Source organism: Galeopterus variegatus, unplaced genomic scaffold, assembly GCF_000696425.1.
Source record: "Galeopterus variegatus unplaced genomic scaffold, G_variegatus-3.0.2 Scaffold599, whole genome shotgun sequence".
NCBI lineage: Eukaryota > Metazoa > Chordata > Mammalia > Dermoptera > Cynocephalidae > Galeopterus > Galeopterus variegatus.
Window position 1 is genome coordinate 49,806 of NW_007726710.1, and position 15,754 is coordinate 65,559.

At 37.9% G+C, this 15,754-nt stretch overlaps 1 protein-coding gene across 1 annotated transcript in view; it reads left to right on the top strand.

Moving 5' to 3' along the window:
• Positions 1-15,754, top strand: part of SHISA9 (shisa family member 9) — a 306,059-nt gene that overhangs the window by 14,910 nt on the left and 275,395 nt on the right. The gene's annotated exons all lie outside the window — the stretch shown is intronic.

The window sequence follows — 15,754 nt, forward strand, 5'->3', positions numbered from 1 at the left end:
GGATCCACTTGATTGGTTTCTCATGGTTGGTTCTGTCATTAACCAATAGGTCACTTGATTGATCTGTTAACTAATGGCCCTCTTGGTTGGTTCTTCATGGTTAGGCATTTAGTTAGCCAATGGATTATTTGGTAGTTTCATCTTAGATAGTTAATCGATTATCCAATAATCAACTTTGATGGTTGATCTTGACCAGGCCACCTGTTAGCCAATGGTCATTTTGCTTATTTGTCTGCCATCAGAGGTAGACCAGTTGTGACTTTAAAGTTTCATGATGTTTTCAATAACAGATACTAGTACAGAAGAATTATATCAATTTTTTATAAACTAGGGTTTCATAAAAATAATCCACAAAATACTCTGTGTGGTGGTGGTGGGGGGCAGGCATTGAGTTGTGATCGTGTTGGTTTGGGGTGCATATGGGTGATTCAACAGTAGCAAATTCAGTTCCATTATTCTGTCAGGAAAACAAAAGCTGTATTTGCTCTTGTGTTTCAGTAGGTATTCTTCAGTGGATAGAACAGACTTGGGGATCTTAATATACTCCCAAAGATTTTCTTTCCTTTCAAAGGTCTGTATATACAACATATATTATGGAGCTGATCCACTGACTAATGGGAATGGAGGAAAAATAAGATTGTTTAGTTTCTGACAATAGTGTAATACTGCAATTATTCCTAGCAATTATGTTTTCAAGTAAGCCCCACATTAAAGTAATGTGGAGGGCTCGGTTTGAAATAACAGAAGCCAGACAATTCAAAGGATACATTTGGTTATGGCTGGAGGTTCCTGAAAACAGAAACAGTTCTGGTGATGTACATTTTCAGTCTGGGTTTCCTTTGCTGAGGCTCCACTAGAAGATGCATGGGAGTTTTATTTTGCTGAATCATAGTTTTGGGCTGTTTGGCTACAAATTTTTATGCTCAACAGGTAGAGGAAGGCGTCTGTGGAATTTGACCTAGGTGACGTGAATTTGCTCATTCCGCATGGTGATGATTTTTCATGGTTTTGGACATTGTTGCAGTGGGTTGGCAAAGTCAATGTTTACATGATTTGAAAAATGGGCCACCAAGTAGAATGTCTTGGGTTTCATCATGTTCAATAATTTGACGCTATTTATGAACTGGATTATAAGATGGTATGAGCAATAGCCACATTTCAGAGGAAAATACACTAGCAATTGGAAGTTTTATGACCAAATCCCATGGTCCCGAAAGATATGGAAAATGACGTCAAGTGTGACATGGCAATTGCTGTGTCCAGTTCGGCTTTGATAGAAATGAGCACATTCTCTTTCACGTGGCACTGGGAAATAAGTTGAACCTAGAGGTGTGTGTGTCCCAGACATCATACATGAGGGAATGTGATCGTGGAGCAGAGACACTGAAATGGTGTTGAGTCCCTGGCTACAAAAGGTGCCCATTAACAGATTTTTCATTTGAAGTTTCAAGCTCCAGGATGACTTTGAAGCAGCACTCAAATGGAGTGACGAACTCATTGGAGTCACCTAAGTTTCATCATTTCACACGCAAAAGGCAGTGAACATTAATGAATGTTGGTTAAAAAAGGGACTTCTGTTTAAAGTTGTGCTGAAAATAAATTACTGCTCAGAGATGGATGCCCAGGCACTAATTCTCTTGTGACAAGCTACCTTGATTTATTTATGATTTGTGCTTTTGGTCTATACTTGTGTCTCACTAATTGGTGATCTCTTACACCAAGAGAGAAGATGTCTTGGCATAGTCTACTAGGTAGAGCTACACTAGAGCATTTCTTGGTAAACTATAGGGGAGAATTCCAGGAGTAATCTCACAAACGTTGCCTTCTTACAAGAATTGCCACAATGTTAATTTCATATAATCCTGACAGGTTGACACAATCCTTCTTTTCTAGTATTATTGTGATAATAAAAAGCATGTAGCCTTTTCACAAATTTACATTAGTAAGTTTATATAGCACATTAATTCAGTAGTTGACAGTAATAATAGGTTTCCTTGTAATGGCTTGTTTATCTGTTTATTGATTTACAGCTATTTATATATTATAGACACAGAAAACAATTTGCATGTTCAGAAAAACAGATGATTTGGGGATTTCATTGAACAGCTAGGACTAGATGACTGATATTAATTAGTTATTAGGGTTTTAAGGAGACAAGCAATCATCAGAGCCCATTTGTAGAGAAGTAGGAGAGAAGGAATCCAGTCTGAAAACTGGAGAATTAGACCAGTCCTTTGTGACAGAATTGGAATGTACCCACTAAATATAAAACCCATTTCTGGACATTGTGGGAACTATAATGATTTGCTGTTACAAAAATTATAAAGAAATACACATCTCTTTGTGATACACCAAGAAAGGCTCATCATGCCATTTTTAGGTTATTCTGCACTAAACATCTGAGTTGCCAGATTTGCCTGGGGATCCCATAGTCTCAAGTTAAATGTTCTTTGCAACTTTATTCAGTGACCCCCTTGACATTGCTATAAGAGAATAATAATCTCCATCTACTTCTCTCTTCTCATCTTATTACTAACTCTAGGTCACCTTTTGATCTCTCCCTATGCTTTGGTCAAATGCTAAGGGAATCAACAGCCAATGCATAAGTCTGGGTGTTTGGAAGGAGGGGAGTGGAGGATTTGGGCGAAGGCAAGTAGGGAGGAGAGAGATTTAATACGGGGAATATTTTTGCCAACCTTCCTTTATAAATTTCCTGGGGTTGATTTTTCCTGTGATTTGTAGGACTCACCTTTTTATCTAAAGATGGATTTTCCTTCAGCCGATGCTGTTCATGTTCTTTCCAGGCATTCAGTGATATCGCCTAAAAATATTTAGTCTGATAATCAAAAGGGCCTCAACCTCTTTGATTAACAGGATGTAGATTTCAATGAGATAGTGATTTTCTGCAAATGCTCTTCAGCTTCTGTATAATTATAGTTTGCTTTTGAAGGCACATTTTGTCCTTAAGTGCTATGCACATACTCTGCCTCCCCCACCTCAGTGACACCCCCACCCCTTTTGGGAAAGGAGTGTAAGTGTAGGCTCCATTTATTATTCTTAAGGATATGAGATTTGAGTGACGGTTGTGGATATCACCCGGATCAATGCTCCTCAACTTGTTTGTGTTAACAGCACATTTTTCAAACTAAAATTTTTTTGTTTGGAGTACTTTTTTATTTACAGAAATGTTGCAAAGATTACAGAGTCGTGTATACTCCTTACCCACCTTCCCGTAATGGGAACATCTTACATCACCATGGCACATTTGTCAAAACTAAGAAATCAACATCGGTACATTCCTTTTAGCTGTAGACATTGTTCAAATTTTACTAGTTGTTGTTCTAGGATCCAATCCAGGATACCACATTGTCTTAAGCACAGCACACTTTGCTAGTAGAATTTTGGTTGTGCAATATTATATAATGATGTGGTAACAATGGAAAACAACACTAAAGAAGTCAGCAGCAATTACAAAGCCTTTATTGCCATAGTATAAAAAGTGTCTCTCTGTGTCTGTGAAAACATCCACATAAAATTATTCATCTGATCAATGTTGAAATGGAACCAGTTGCTGCCCTGACAGCTGCCCATATTTATGGGACAAAGTACTCTCGAGTTCCATGCACAGAAGCAGCTCCTCTTTGGAATGGGGTTGATGTTGCATTATTTATCTTAAAGCCTAATCTGAGCAAGTGAGATCTTCCCTAAACTGAGGAGAAATGATAACTTGATGTTTCAGAACACAAAACCCATCAGAAAGAGCAGTCTCCTATTCCAGCTCCCTTAGGGTGATTCCCAAGTAGATTTACAAGGAACCAAACAGCAGACCATGGCTTAGTTTGTCCATATTTACCAATGCACCTGGGATGTCCCACACTTGACTTTTGGAAACACTGGTAGGGAGATTCTCAAATATTTAAAAATTTGGGGGGAATTCCCTAGCCATGGTAGGCAAAAAGGTAAATATAGATGTAGGAGTGTATAAGAGTAAAAACTATGTAAGACAGTGTAATATTAACAGTGACTTACACAGATAACATGTGAGCTCCCAACATGTTGAATCCTCAAAACCTTGTTATATTGATACTATTATTTTTGCCATCATAAGGATAGGGAAAATAAGGCTCAGAGAGGTTAAGTGGCTTATCTAAAGTTTGTATTGCTATTAAGTGGTGGAGCTGGGATTTAAACTGAGCCAGTTGGGCCCCCCTGGTCTGTGATCTTAATCGCTGTACTACATTACCTCTCCTGTGGGGCAGGTATTTGCAGAATGAGCAGGCCCTCCCCCTGGGAGTAGAAATTGTTGAAGGATATGCTAAGTGAACAGACAGATCTATTGGCACTTTCGGAAAGGGCTGCTTCCAAAATATGTATCCAATTTACCATCTGTGACGAGTCCTTCTTTAGGAGGAATAAGAACTAACATTTACTGGGCACTTACTATGGTGATCAGGCATTGTGCTAAATGCGTTTAATGTATTAGCTCATTTACAACTCAAAGCAGCTTTCAAACGGCCTAGCTCATTTCTGCCTCAGGGCCTTGGCACTTGCTGTGCTCTCTGCCCACAGTACATGGCTCCAGGCCTGTGTGTGTCTGGCCTCTTCCCTTTTGCATCTTACCCCAACTGGTGCCTCATTGAAGAGAACTTCCTCTTTACCTCTGTCTCCCAAATTACCCACTGTTCCCCATTTCCCCATTATTTTCCTCATAACATCTTTGTTCTCTCTGAAATTGTCTTGCTCATTATTTTATTTATATCTCTTCCACTACAATATAAACTCCATGGGAGAAAATGACTTTTATTGTCACATGTGTACTGCCCACACTGGGAGCTGGGCTGGCTCATGGTGGCAGATACACACATTTTTGTCTAATGAATGAAAGAGCTATGGAAGAGGTATCATCATTTCCATTTTATGAATGAGAAAACTGAGATTCATGGAAATGAAAGGACTCATCTACCATGATGACTGAGATTTGTTTTAAAAATACTTCAGAAAAATATAAAATTGTGGAAGATGGTAGATGAAACAAGATTGGAAAAGTATAGTATATGGGAAGTCATCATTCTTTTCTTCCTATATTTGTGTGTATTTGAAAGTATACATAATAAAAAGTTAAAAATTAGAGTTGTCCATGACATCATAGGTAATAAGAGGGGCCAGGACTTAAGGTCAGATCTCTTTGACTCCATAACCCGGACTTTACTGGATGCACAGGGGTTATCTCATGGTGAATATTTGGGTCTCAGGAAGGGTGGGAGTCAGGACCACCTCAAGGANAATATAAAATTGTGGAAGATGGTAGATGAAACAAGATTGGAAAAGTATAGTATATGGGAAGCCATCATTCTTTTCTTCCTATATTTGTGTGTATTTGAAAGTATACATAATAAAAAGTTAAAAATTAAAGTTGTCCATGACATCATAGGTAATAAAAGAGGCCAGGACTTAAGGTCAGATCTCTTTGACTCCATAACCCGGACTTTACTGGATGCACAGGGTTTATCTCATGGTGAATATTTGGGTCTCGGGAAGGGTGGGAGTCAGGACCACCTCAAGGACTTCAGTAAGTAGAGTGGGTAGAGCATCAATATCTTTTCTCTACTTAATGTGCTGAATCACTGTGTCTTTTAGTTCAAATATCCAGAAAGAGAGAATGTGATTGGTTTCTGGCTCTCCAAGGGTCTGGCTTTCCCTGGATCAGCTGTCTGACCCCGATTCAATCAGTTGGGTGGGGTGGAGGGTATTTTAGGGTTTTTTCTCAAGACTGTAGTGGAGCAGGTTCTCTAAGAAAGGTGTGCATGAGAAGACAGGGGAGGTGGATTGCTGCTTTAATCTTCGCTGGGGGTGGGCAGAGATGCATTTATTTTATTCACCCCTGTATTCCATGCCTAGAATATATACAGTATTCAATAAATATTTATTAAGTAAATAAATGTATGAATGCATGAATAAATGAAACTCTGGCACAAGCTTGATAAGAAATCCATGCAACCCATTAGCAGGACACTTGGAATTTTGAGTTTTGAGGGAACTAGGCTAATTCCAACTCACATGAGGAGGATTAACTGTGTTCCATGAAGTCACAGCTACCAGTGCTCTAGTTCCTGAAACCTAAATGTTCTTTTCCACAGTTGGGCAGACTAGTTGTTTCATTTGAGTATCTATGACTCTGATGATTTTGGCACATGGGTTGGTAAATTGTACTCATATAGTTAAAAAGACTGAGGGGTGATCTACACTGGATCAGCTAAAATACGTTGTAGGTTTAGAGCAGAAGCCTGAAATGAGTTTGAGTGGTTTTAGATCAATAAATCAGTTTTTCTCTTGAGGTATTCAGTGTTATAGACGAGTCTCTGACATGTGGAAGATGTTCGCCAAACATGTTCAACATGACGCTGAGGTAGTGCGATGAGGTGGTGGTGGATATGGGCTTGAGAAGTAGACTGTGGGATTAAGTATTTGCTCTGTCAATTATTAGCTGTGCAATCTTGGAAAAATTAATTTAATTTTCTGAACCTCAATTTCCCATTCTATAAAAGGAGTAAAATAATATCTACTTTATAGGAGTGTTATGAGGGTAAATGAATTAGCACATATAAAGAACTTAGCATAGTGCCTGGTGACATAAATATTGGTTGTTATTATTATTTGTGGAATGAGTTAACATTGGTGCTAAAGTTGTCTGTTCACTAGGGGACAATGATAGAGATCGGCTTGAGTTCATTGTGTCGTTGTCTTCACAGTGAAAATGTTTTCACTCTGTGTGCCAGTTGATAACACAATTTGTGTGTGTGTGTGTGCGCGCGCGCGTGCGTGCGTGTGTTTGTTACTACTAATGTTTTTGATACAAACGAGAACTGAAGAAACTGTCAATTCCTTCCTGAGGAAATGGCTCAGATGGAGCAGCTGTCTCATTCTTAGCCATTTGTTCCTGTTTTATGTTTTTCTTCTATTCCCATTTAAAACACATGAGCTTTTGTTCTGTTAGGAGTATTGATTTTAATATTTTATTTACACTGGCAGACCAGGCCAGTTGCAATATGTATGGCCTCAAACATGTCTTATATTTCCACCCAGAAAATGAGATTGTGTGTGTTTGTGTGTAAGCAACGGAGAAACCGAGCCCTAAATGGGGGAAAAAAATCTCTTTCTGTAAGCCATCTTCTGGGCTCTTTTCAAAAATTGCTACTAATGCTGGCCACATGGTATTACCTAATTAGATTTGCATTGCCTTTCCAAAGTGCTTCCAACCAGCTGTAGGACTATTTGTAAAGAAAGCCTAAGTGCTCAACGCAGTGTCTGGTTTAGTTTAAAAGATGCCAAGTTCTGTTCCTTCCATACCAGGGAAAGCCTATCCTTGAACACGTTTCCTCTTGGAGAACATTTTTTATTTATATATCTGGATTAGATGATGTGACACACCTACTATGTGATTGACACTTAGTGTAGACACAAAGAAGTAATAAATAAAATAATAGCTCTAGTTCCTGAAACCTAAATGTTCTTTTCCACAGTTGGGCAGACTAGTTGTTTCATTTGAGTATCTATGACTCTGATGATTTTGGCACATGGGTTGGTAAATTGTACTCATATAGTTAAAAAGACTGAGGGGTGATCTACACTGGATCAGCTAAAATACGTTGTAGGTTTAGAGCAGAAGCCTGAAATGAGTTTGAGTGGTTTTAGATCAATAAATCAGTTTTTCTCTTGAGGTATTCAGTGTTATAGACGAGTCTCTGACATGTGGAAGATGTTCGCCAAACACGTTCAACATGACGCTGAGGTAGTGCGATGACGTGGTGGTGGATATGGGCTTGAGAAGTAGACTGTGGGATTAAGTATTTGCTCTGTCAATTATTAGCTGTGCAATCTTGGAAAAATTAATTTAATTTTCTGAACCTCAATTTCCCATTCTATAAAAGGAGTAAAATAATATCTACTTTATAGGAGTGTTATGAGGGTAAATGAATTAGCACATATAAAGAACTTAGCATAGTGCCTGGTGACATAAATATTGGTTGTTATTATTATTTGTGGAATGAGTTAACATTGGTGCTAAAGTTGTCTGTTCACTAGGGGACAATGATAGAGATCGGCTTGAGTTCATTGTGAGGGTAAATGAATTAGCACATATAAAGAACTTAGCATAGTGCCTGGTGACATAAATATTGGTTGTTATTATTATTTGTGGAATGAGTTAGCATTGGTGCTAAAGTTGTCTGTTCACTAGGGGACAATGATAGAGATCGGCTTGAGTTCATTGTGTCGTTGTCTTCACAGTGAAAATGTTTTCACTCTGTGTGCCAGTTGATAACACAATTTGTGTGTGTGTGTGTGCGCGCGCGCGTGCGTGCGTGTGTTTGTTACTACTAATGTTTTTGATACAAACGAGAACTGAAGAAACTGTCAATTCCTTCCTGAGGAAATGGCTCAGATGGAGCAGCTGTCTCATTCTTAGCCATTTGTTCCTGTTTTATGTTTTTCTTCTATTCCCATTTAAAACACATGAGCTTTTGTTCTGTTAGGAGTATTGATTTTAATATTTTATTTACACTGGCAGACCAGGCCAGTTGCAATATGTATGGCCTCAAACATGTCTTATATTTCCACCCAGAAAATGAGATTGTGTGTGTTTGTGTGTAAGCAACGGAGAAACCGAGCCCTAAATGGGGAAAAAAAATCTCTTTCTGTAAGCCATCTTCTGGGCTCTTTTCAAAAATTGCTACTAATGCTGGCCACATGGTATTACCTAATTAGATTTGCATTGCCTTTCCAAAGTGCTTCCAACCAGCTGTAGGACTATTTGTAAAGAAAGCCTAAGTGCTCAACGCAGTGTCTGGTTTAGTTTAAAAGATGCCAAGTTCTGTTCCTTCCATACCAGGGAAAGCCTATCCTTGAACACGTTTCCTCTTGGAGAACATTTTTTATTTATATATCTGGATTAGATGATGTGACACACCTACTATGTGATTGACACTTAGTGTAGACACAAAGAAGTAATAAATAAAATAATAGCATTTATTCTGCCCCTACCATATGCGTTCATTTTACTTCCCAAAACAGCTCCTGAAATATGTATTGTTCCCACATATTATAGAGGAGGAAACTGCCTCAGAGAGTTTAACTAACCTACCCAAGGTCACAGAAATATTTGGCAAGGAGTTCCAACCCTGAACATGAACTGCCTGGCTTTAAACCTTGTACTCTGTGCGTGACCTTACTTGTGTTTTTCCCAAGGACCCACACTATGTCTCTTTTCCTCTTTTCCCCCCTTATTTATTGATTCCTACTAAGAATTGCTGTATTACACTACACCCATCATCGAAAATGGACCAGCTGAGAAAAAGTTGCCATTTCTGCCCCGGAGGACTCAGCTTTTTGCCAGTTGTTGTCTTTCCTATAATTAATATTTCCATGCAGTCGACATTTAACTATACCTATTCAAATCTCGCTATGTGTCAGTCAATGTGCTAGGAATCGGAGGTACAGGGGTGAATGATGCATAAATAGGACATATTCTCTTGGAGCTTTCAATACAGTGAGGAGGTGTAAGAGTAAACAGGTCATTACAAAGCAGCGTGGTAGGAGTAAGTCCAGGGAGCCGTGAGAGCAAGCAGGAGGCCTCCAAAACATCTGGGCTAAAGGGGTGGAAAGAGATATTAGAACAGATTTTCCTGAAAAACTGATATTTTTTTTCTGAAAGAAAAAACAACTTTCCAACAATCAGAGTGAAGGAAAGCAGAAAATTTTTATGTATTGACTTTGCTCACCTTTGACTGAGGGGAGAGCTATTAATCTTAGAGTATAGATCTTTCTTGCAGGTTTGATGAGTTTTATACAATTTGTATATAGGGAAAAGAGGATTTTGTTTGGCTAGGGTCATACTGCTCTTGGTGGAAAAATAAAGATGCCAGGTCTGACAGGGGAGGACCAGAATTTCAGGATCAGCTTTCAGGAGTTGAATGCAGATTCTTTTCAGAGTACTCTCTCTGTTCATCCAGCCTGCTTAGTGTTAATTTTTTTCTTCTTTTAAAAATAACAGCTGATATAAAATTAAGTAGTAGAGTTAATATCATAATACATATTTTAAAATAATTTATAATAAGGTTTTAGGAAACTGCTGAAAAAAGTTCCAATAAGCATTGTCACTAAAGTTAATTACAAGTTGAAAAGGAAATGCCTTTACATTAGTCTGAGAATGCAGTTAATGAAACTAAGTGTAATCATAATCTGAATATTTCATTAAATGGAGGCATAAACTCATTAATTTAGGTATTAGGCTTGAAGTTGTGTGCTTACACTAAGACTGCCAATCTCAAGCAGAGTCTTTTTTTTTAAACTCTTTTAAACACAACCCTTTGTCCCACAAGGGGAGGCGGACCCACACTGCCCAGATCTGTCCACGGTGCTGAAACACGACATGGATATCGTTGTCCAGTTCAAACCACTCAGTCAGAAAAGTCTATCTCACAGAATTTTGGAGCTGGAGGGAATTTTAGATATCATCTTGCCTTTGGTATACCATACTTATGCTTTCAAAGATGATTAAAAATTTAAAAAAACACAAGAACTGGGGATCAACATAGTGTGCTAACTTTTCAATTTTGCTAAGAAAGGAAATTAAGTAAAAAGAAACTACTAAATACTATCACCATCATTTCATAAAAGATATGGGCATTTTAACACCAAAAATTTTGGTAAGAAATAGTTTTCAAAATGAAAGACACTGCTTAAGTCAAATGAAGTTAGCTTCATGAAAAACTCATTCCACCATCCTTCTTTTTTCTTCTTTTTTTTTTTTTGCCCCCAATAAGTTGAAAATGAGAACATGGATTTGCAGTTTTGGTTATTTTCTTGTTGAAATTTTAGGCACTGACACTTGGTGCTAGGGATACAGAGATAGGCAATGTGGGTGTGTTTGTGTATGTGTATATGTGTGTATATATGTATGACTTCATAGAACTTAGTCAGACCATTCTCTGCATTTTACAAAGAATGAAACTGAGGGTCCAGGAAAATGCATGAGTTTTCTTAAAGTTATGTAACCATGAAACTTGTCTGGTTAATACTGTTTTTAAAATAATTATCGAATATTTAGGACACACTGATCACAAATACATATTTACTTAGCAGTTCTAATGAGTTTTCTTAAAGTTATGTAACCATGAAACTTGTCTGGTTAATACTGTTTTAAAAATAATTATCGAATATTTAGGACACACTGATCACAAATACATATTTACTTAGCAGTTCTACAAGATGAACATAAGGATGTGAAAGGAAGAGGCAGACTTCATAGCTATCGGTAAAGCACTACCTCACCTATTATCTAAAGGAAGCCCTTTGAAATACTCAGATACTCTTGACATTTTAACAAAACATTGAGTTGCTGAGAGCCCATGAATTGGAAGTTGTGCAAAGGCAGCATGTGGTATTTGCTTTTCTTTATTGAGTGGTAACTAGGAATAGAAGAATCACCTCATTCTTCAGGGCATTATTTATTTTTTAAATTAATGCATATATTTGAAGTCAAAGAAGGTCATCAATCAAACAATTCTTTGATGATAGCTGACAAATAAGCTGCATGAGCATGTTTTAAAAAATTGTCCCTTGTGAACATCTTTGTTCTGCTAATCAGCATAGAGGTGGCTGGGTTCAGGTCCTGATATTGTTTCTAAAAAGCATGTTTTAAATGTGGCAGAATTGCTTCTACCTCGGGGGCTTTACATTTGCTATTCCCTCTGCATGCAACACTCTTCCCCCAGATTTTTGCAGTGCTGGCTCCTTCTCATTGTTTAGGTCTTGGCCAAACTGTTATCTTTTTTGGGAGCCTTCCCTACAGAAAGTAGCCCAGCCTATGTAAAGGCCCACCACCACCCCTCTCTGTTAGTTGCCATTTTATTGTCATCATAGCTCATATACTACCGAAAATCATCTCATTTACTTGTTTCTTTTGTATCTTCCATGATATACATGTTAGCTCCATGAGATCAGGGATCCTGTCTGTCTTGTTCCTCACTGTATTCCCTATGCCTAGCACTGTGCCTGGCACATAGTGGGTGCTCTATAAAAATTTGTTGGATGAATGCATGCTGTTAAAATATAATATTGGGCACATTTTACCAAGTAATTTCTAATACTACTTTTTCTTTGTCAGTTTATTGGGGTTTTATTTCTTGTGGAATAAACTTTCTGTGTTGTTATCAGAATTTAGTAGGTGCTCTGTAAAAATTTATTGGATGAATGCATGCTGTTAAAATATAATATTGGGCACATTTTACCAAGTAATTTCTAATAATACTTTTTCTTTATCAGTTTATTGGGGTTTTATTTCTTGTGGAATAAACTTTCTGTGTTGTTATCAGAATTTAGTAAATGCCAAATTATGCACCCAGAGAAATTGCATACATTTAAAAGCTCATGAATATGTATTCCAGCATTACCTGGCAATTATGAAATGTCATGCAAAGGCAGTGTTTTCAAATTTCACTCCATGAATTCAATCACAATTGATTTTTGTCAGTGGCATTTGCTTTCATTTCTTTTGGCTTCTCTGTGTCATAACTTGCCTCAAAATATTCCTATCCATGCTGACCCTCAAGTCATTAGTATAAAAGCAAGCTAAGGAGGGAATTGGGTGTGTTTAATATTTATGAAATGACTATGTTGTGTTGATATGGATAATAAAATAACTTAATTCTGGTGATGCAAAGTAACCTTAATAATCCCCTGCTTAGGATCACAATATTGATTTTAGTGTATTGCCAAGCAGACTATTAAATTTCCAACAGCTTTATTTTACATTTAATTATTGTATTTAAAAGGAAGTCTTAAAACCCAGAGGGAGGAGGTACAAAGAAAAAAACACGACAAAATCACAGATCAATTTCATATGCTACAATTGGAGGCATAAACTTACAATCATGCAATTGTAAGCCCCAAGCCCTGGTTTATCTGTAGTTAAAATTGAGTATTTACCTACCCTTTGACTCTGAATCCAAAAATGCCCCAAATATGCTGCCAGATCTTATAATCCTCACCCCTGGAGCCGAGTCAGGTCAAGCTAACAAAAGCTCCTAAGAACAAAAGATGCAGTCTCTCGATTTTCAGTCAGGAATGCTCTGAGTATCCCTTGCCTCCCAGGATACTTTTAAGTAAAATATGGGAGTAAAATGGGATATATCAGGTTGTGTGTGGATAGAAGGGATGGAGGAAGAAGCTGTTCTTGCTTACCTTTCCCTGGTTTTTGACCTTTGTATTTCATTGTAGTTACCCATTCTATTAAGCAATCACTGTATGGGAGACATTTTATAAGGCATGCTCGGGATAAAAATAATAACACCAACAGTTAGCAGTTATTCAATACCTGCTATATGCCACATGTTTCAAATATATTATTTCTTTTAATTCTCTTCATGACCCTGCAAGTGGGCTATTGCTTTAATGTATGGCTTATGTCAGGATTCAAATACAGTTTTGTCTGACTCCGAAGCCCAGGCTTTTCCTTCTATCCAAAGTAGGCAAATACATTTCATCTTGGATGCTGTCACTGATGACTGGCCATGGCTGCCTACAGTGGGGTGCTGAAAGGGATTTTGAGGCCACATTCAAGCTCGGTGGGCATGAATGCTGTGATTGATTAGCTACGTCTGCTGTGAGACAAGGACAGGAGAAAAGTGCTTGTATGCCATCTACTTACTCTCCTATTTCTGCTACAAATGTAATAAAAGTCTCTCAAAGACTTATGATTTAGTAAATGAGGGGAGATAAATATGATATAAAATGAGGAAATATAAACCAAATTGATGGATTGACAAGACCTCAAGTGTGTAGTGCCTAACATATGGTGTTTGGAGATGTAGTAGGTGATTAGCATATCTTCATTTAATGAATGAATGCATACAAGAATGAACAGTTTGAGGTGTATAACATTTTATTCTTCTAGATTCTGTAGGCTCTTTCCCTGTGTCAAGTCCAACCACCATAAAACTATTATCAGAGCTGCATTCCTTTAGTTTTCTATAGGAATGCCGATCTAGAACTGTATTTTTAATAGTATATCCTTGATTTTTTAAAAAAATCATGGTTGACTTACCAAAGCGAAATATGAAGAATGCATCTGTATTCTTGCAAATCTGCTTTGTTGCTTGAGATACTTTATATAGAGAATGACTCCTGTATTACACATTTATTCAATAAATCTTTTTCTTGCATTATCTAATTAGGCACTGTGCTAATGAACCCCCAAAATCTCCAACCTTTGGAGCTTACATTTTAGTGGAGAAAACTATTCCAACAGCCAGTGGACAAAACATTTAATAGGTATTACTTGTGATAATTATGATAGGAAACAAGTAAGGGAATGGGAAAAGAATAATCTGATATGGCTGATGTCACTGAGAAATTGACAATATGGGACCCAAGGATGAATGAGAAGCAACCAATCAAGTGACGAGTCGGGGGAAAGCCCATTTTAGGCAGAAGAAACAATGTGCAAAGGCTTTAAGGCAGGAAGGTACTACATGCTTGTGGGAAAAAAGGAAGTGGAGCTGTAGTCTGGTGAGGGATGGAAAGAGGTTATATAAGTAGATGGGGAGGAATGCTATTCAGAAATGAGAGCAAAGTAAGATACTAATCGTAGACACTAGCTACAATTTTTGAGCAACTACTATGTATTAGGCACTATGTTAGGTGCTTTACATATATTTTATTGTGCCTCAGTGCTTGATCTGGCCATCCAATAACGCTGCTCAGTGGGTGTTCCACTGAACACTAGTTCTTTGAGATGTTCTGTAAAATTAGAGTTCCTTAGCCAAATAAATTAAAGACTCTTAGAATAAATCCAATAAAGCCATTTACAATTGTGTTTATTTCAGTGTTTTTCAAACTGATATATCTATTAAACATCTTGTGTAACAATTATTGATATATAGGTGAAATAATAATCTGGAGAGGAGACTTTGAAGAATGCTACTGTATTAATGTTTACGTGGTCCTATGTAATCATCCTAGGGTGACAAATTCATTACGTCCCAAGACAATCCATTTCCAGGGAGACTTCATGGGCAGAGAGTTTGCCTTATGCTCATTCCAAAGTTATCAGCCAAGCCCCTTAAAACAACCTGCCAACAAAAGTGAAAGCCAACGCCATTGATAATTTTCTTTCCTCTTCTCTCTTCACCCTAGTCTCTCTCATCCTTCAAGGCTCAGAGTGAATAGTTCATATCAGGGTGTTTTGGCTGCAAGCAACAGAAATCAATTCTGCCAGACTTAAGCAAAAAGGGAACCCTTGTGAAGAATATGTGTTGGCTCATGGAACTGAAGGCCCAAGTTTTAGGATGATAGGAACCAGGGCAGCTCCAAGCCTGGTCTTATCAGAGCTCTCCTGCTGATATGAATTATTCCAACCATTTTTCCCTCTTTGCACCCACTCAAGTTTAATGTCCTAGGGGAGAGTCTGATTGGTCTATACCAAGTCACATGTTCAACCCATGGCGAGGGAGGGCAGGTTTTTTGATTGAAAGCCTCTCCAAGACTGCACCTAATGAGGAAGAAGAAAGTCTCTACAATGAAATCGAGATGCTGGTCAGAAGAAGGAGGGAATGCAGACTGGGTATTCCAAAAGGGAAACAAACAGATTCCAAAGAGCCAAGTAAATCCCTTCTCCTGCCTGATCTCTTCTCCTCTGTATTTGCATATGCCTTGATGTCTGTCCAAGTCATTTCCATACCATTTAATTCTGCCAGCA